The sequence below is a fragment of the Colossoma macropomum genome, unplaced genomic scaffold (genome assembly GCF_904425465.1).
Source record: "Colossoma macropomum unplaced genomic scaffold, Colossoma_macropomum, whole genome shotgun sequence".
In the NCBI taxonomy this organism is placed as follows: Eukaryota; Metazoa; Chordata; class Actinopteri; order Characiformes; family Serrasalmidae; genus Colossoma; species Colossoma macropomum.
This window is the reverse complement of record NW_023494799.1, coordinates 9687952-9693136: the sequence shown is the minus strand read 5'-3', so window position 1 is coordinate 9693136 and position 5185 is coordinate 9687952. Positions and strand designations below refer to the sequence as shown.

The 5185-nt window shown below is 56.7% G+C and overlaps 1 non-coding gene across 1 annotated transcript; it reads right to left on the bottom strand.

Annotated features, from left to right (window-relative positions):
- Positions 1–279: 279 nt before the first annotated feature.
- On the bottom strand, positions 280–433 carry LOC118819574. Its single transcript, XR_005008178.1, has one exon. It is a non-coding gene; the product is annotated as a 5.8S ribosomal RNA (ribosomal RNA).
- Between the last annotated feature and the right edge of the window lie 4752 nt (positions 434–5185).

The following is a 5185-nucleotide window of genomic DNA, read 5'->3' as shown; positions in this document are numbered from 1 at the left end:
CCATCCAGGGGCTGAGCCTCGATCTCAAGAACTGAGATCCCCGCGATAAAAGAAAGTGTGGCATAAAGATGGGTGGTCATAAACCCCTGCCGCATGCTTCTCCCGACTCAGAAGAGGCAAAAGCACAGTTCGGACCCTTCTGCACTCGACACAGGAAGATGGTGCGGGCAGCCGCGCTTCTTCCTCACCAGAGACATGCGTCCCCAGACCCCCCCACACCCAGCTGTGGTCCCCCAAACCCCTGGGAAGGGGAACGGCGAGCCCGATCGATTGCAATAGCGACCCTCAGACAGGCGAGGCCCCGGGACTGACCTGGGGCCGCAATGTGCGTTCGAAGTGTCGATGTTCAATGCGTCCTGCAATTCACATTAGTTCTCGCAGCTGGCTGCGTTCTTCATCGACGCACGAGCCGAGTGATCCACCGCTAAGAGTTGTACTCTTTTGGTTTTTTTTTTGGTAGGCCCAGAATCAAACAGACACAAACGGTTTTGTCAAAAACAAAGCGGAACGGGCGCCCTCCGGGTCGGTCGCCCTCCTAACGCGTAGGAGAGCCCGGCCCTTCGGGTCATCGAACCTCGCCCCCGCGCCCGCCCTGTCGCGTAACGCAGCAAGCAGTAGGTACCCGTCCCTGTGCCGCGGGGTACCGCGGCGAGAGTCGGAGACCGAGCCCGGAGGACCGGAGGAGTGTGGCGGTACGGCTGCAAACGACAGCAGGCCCCGAGCAGGGTGGGGGGGGGCAGACCAGCGGGTAACGTCCTCACCTGCCTCTGGAGCCTCACGGCGCAGCACCCTCACTCACACGCACCATCCTCCGCATCCAGCAGACTTAGCAGCGGAGGGGGAAATCTGAACCCACACCGAGCGCAGCTCATTCAGCCCCTCTCCTACCGCACCGGCCTCCCGGTGCGGGGCCACCTGCGGGGCTGGGAACTCGCAAACACCCTCCGTGCACCACGAGGGAGGAGAAGGGCAAGGCTTTACCGGTCCGCAGACTTTCGGCCCCACCCTCGCATCCTTCATCCTGGCTTTTAAAGGAGTCAGGAGACACGTCCCGCGGCACTACCTGGCCTATGTTAATGATCGTTCGTCGGCAGGGCAGGGCAGGGCATGGGATGGGGCGAAAAGAGACCCGTACTGTTATTTTTTGTCACTACCTCACCGTGTCGGTAATGGGTAATTTGCGCGCCTGCTGCCTTCCTTGGATGTGGTAGCCATTTCTCAGGCTCCCTCTCAGGTTCCCAATCGAACCCTGATTCCCCATTACCCGTGGTCACCCTGGTAGGCACAAATACTGAGCCATTCACAGTTTTACTGTACTGGCCGTGTGTACTTAGACCTGCATGGCTTAATCTTTGAGACAAGCATATGTTACTGGCAGGATCAACCAGGTAGCGAGCGACCTTGTGGGTGGGTGCCGGGCAGGGAGACCGCACCGAGGAGGCCAGGCCAGCTACCCCGTTGAACTCAACGGCCGTGACATGCACACCCTCCCACGGGGGCATACATGCTGGCTTTATGAGAACACGAGGGGGGGTTCGAGGCCATCCAACACCACGTGCGCGCTGGGACTCAGGGTCACCGCGTAAAGGAAATCGTGTCTCCGCAGCAGCCCCACCGCTGGTCGCGCAACACCAGCTTCCTGGGGGTGGGGGAGGGGGAGGCCGGGTGAGTGCGGCCGCGCTCGGAAGCTCAGCGGTCGGATTCGGGTGCCCTTCCGACCAGAGGGCAATTTAAACCAGGAAATGTTCGATTCACGGGAAATGCCAGCTACAAGGTGGGGGTCACTGGGACCATGGGTTTAAAAGAAGGCCGCAGCCTCTTTCACGCACCCGAGCCTGACCGTGCAGGCATCTGTGCGATCAGACGGACTGAGCAGATCGAGACCGGCCTTCTGAGCCTCTCTCGGATAGGGTCGGGCGGGCTTTGTCATTGTCGAAACCCCCCGGAAGCTGGCCCGCAGAGACGGGGAGGAACACACATGCCCGTAGTGGTCGTATCTAGCACTGGACGGTGGCCTAACCCCTGGCGGGCCGGGTATGCCATTCGATCAGAGTGAACCAAGCCCTGCACCCACCTCGGGGAGGTTGCGAGGACTTGGCCCAGGAAAGCTCACCATCTTTCGGGTTTATTTGCAGGGTTGTTGGAGGGGACTGGTTGGACTTATTTCAGACACTTCAAAAATTCCATAACAGTGCTTGGACCCCGACCAAAAACTCGCGTCGCCACTGCTTCTCAGAATTCCGATGGCACCCCTCTGGATTTTGCATGCACATCAGACTCTCCAGACCGCGGTTGGATTTGAATCTGACCGAAAACGGTGCACCCCGGGCAGATACGCAAGTAGCATGAAGACCCTGGTGGTGCCACCTAGGCGAACTTTATGGACATTGTCTCGAAAATTTTGCCCTGTCACTGGGAGACCATGAAAACTTTGTCCCCCAAAACAAAAAACCCTGGGGGACCATGAAAACTTTGTACTGCAAAACGAAAAACCCTGGGAGACCGTAAAAACTTTAATGCTGAAAACAGCCGGCCACTGGGAGACCTATGGACTTAGATGAATTTTCGGCCCGTTTTTTTTTTAAACACCTTTTTGGTCTGAAAGGGCCACCTGTGCGAATTTTATGGACTTCAACTCTTTTCCGGCCCGTTTTTTTACCCATGCTTTGCCCCGAAACGGCCACCTGGGCGAATTTTTACCACTTTGAACTTCCATGGGCCTTGGACCCTCCGAGGGTGTTTTTCCAAGTTCTGCGGCCTACAGAGTGCCCCCCGGGGCGATACGCATCACCCTTCCCGAGACATCAGCGCTTTCCCCCATTATTTCAATCGCCCGTTGCTCCGGGGATGAACCACCCACCACCACCACCAAACTTCACCGGCCTGCTCTCCTCCTCCACCTGCTTCCAATGACCTATTGACCGTCACCCCAGTCCGCGCCCTTCCGGAGATGCCCAATACCCACCCTTCCATATGCCCACAATACACATATACCTCCAAGAACTACAGTAACACTGATGTGGTGGTGGTGTGTTGGTGTGTGTTGTGCTGGTCTGAGTGGATCAGCAAGCCGTGACAGCGAGGTGACTGACATCAAACAAGAACTCAGGAGATCGCTGGAAGGGGGGTACGACCCACTCCCCGGGATGGCCATAGAAGCGACCTTCACGGGTGTCGAGCTGCTCTCTTTCCCGGCACTCATAGATCAGGAGCCTGCATACCCACCGCTGAGCAGCCGACTCCCGACCGAAACGACCGGACCATCATCCTCCTGGCCGCAGTGCAAGCCTTCCATCCCTTCGCACTCACAAGGTCCCTCTTATAAGGATCTGGATAAGATTGCACGCAACATAGCCCGCTTCGACCCAAAACCAGACGGTACCAGCGATGTCTCAAGGTATCTGAAGGACATGGATTTCTTCTTGAAAAGGTTTCCGAGGGCCACGGTGGAGGACAAGATCTACCTAATCAAAGTAACTGCCAGTCGAGATGTCAGCAGCTTCATTGAACGACAACCCAGCTACATCCGGGATCATTATGAGGTGCTCTGCCAAGCTCTGGAAGAGGAATTTTCAAACCACCTGTCACAGACGGGTTTGACAGCAGCCCTCCTTGTTAAACAGCAAAGGCAAGAGTCACCCCAACAGTACTACACCCGTCTCCGACAAGTCTTCTTTGGTACCCGGAATAAACCCGGGATGGAAGAAGATCCGCACTTCAAGTCACTCTTCGTGCAAAACCTCCGTCCCAGCACCAGTCACTATTTGGGGGTCTCAGCCTGCCCACAGAGCCTCTCAAGCAGGCAACTGCGGGATTTAGCTCTCAGAGGATTCTCAAAACTTCAACAGTCCGTGAATAAGCGGACAGAATCACCTAGCATTTTGAGCCTCGATTCACAGTCTCCGCCCCTGGAGTTAGAGGGGGCCCCAAGCCCTGAACCACGGGACCCTGCACCAACTCCGCCACGACCGAAAGAAAATCGGGATGGGCCGCGACCTCAACAAGGGTATAGGGGTCGAAATCGCCCTAACCAGCAGTGGTCAGGAAGAGGAAGGAACCGCACAGGTGGTGAGGCCAGCCAGACAAACCCTGGCCGACGTCAAGACCGGTTCTCACCTAAGCAACGCCCAAACCAGCCACCTCACGAGAAGTGGGCAGATGATCGAGACTCGCACCGCAAATCCCCCGCCTGGGGTGAATCAATGCACAAGTCCTCCCACACTCATGCGCAGGAGGATGGAAGAAAGAAGATCCGGCCCCCTCATAAGAGTAACGGTGAGGAGGACAAGCCCAGTGAGGAGGATACTAAGCCAGAGGGACCTGGAAATGATCAAACGGGCGATCCGAGACCTCCGCCAAGAAACCAACCACAAAGCTGATCTCTTTGCAGTCACATCCCTTAACTCCGGCCCCAGGTCACAAGTTCCCACACTCCATGAGTCTCAAGGACACTCTCGGGTGGACTCCAGCGAGGACAAGTTCATGCCGACTGAGCACCCAAGCCCAGCAGCTCAGCAGGACACTCCTAACCTGCCAATCCAGGGGGGTGAGTCCCTCACTCCTCCCAGTGTAGTCCTAGTGGTCCAGCTTGACCCAAAGGAAGGGTTAACTCTGGAAGACCTGTCGGTGCTGCAAGGTGCTCCCCCTTTCCAACAGTTCTTGGGCCATCTAAGTGAGAAGGGAGTTGCTCGCAAATTCTACCTGTCCACCACACTGGAGAATGAGCTGCTGCATGAGGCCCTTCTGGATACTGCATCAGACATAACCCTAATGTCATCCACCCTCTTCCATCAGGTGTGGTCGATGGCCCGCCGGAACAACCGGGAACTCCAGCTGCCAAGTTGCTCTCTCAAGATCCAGCTATACTCCCATGCTAGCCTCACGCTCAGCTCTATGGCTCTGGTGCACTTGGCCATCGGGCCTATGAGTGTGATTCACCCCGTTCATGTGTCTCCTCTGGAAGCTATTCCGCTCCTCATTGGAAAGGACCTCCTCAATTGATTCGAGCCACTAATCGATTTCAAACAACTCAGGATTTGGGCACAGGTCCGCGAGCCCCTGCCCATCTCTCCACCGCACAACCTTGAAGTCCAGTGCTGCCGCCTTGAGTCTAAACCAGAGACGCTAGGATGGCCCCACGATCTACAACCTGTCATCACAGAAGACTCAGAACCCGTGATGACTG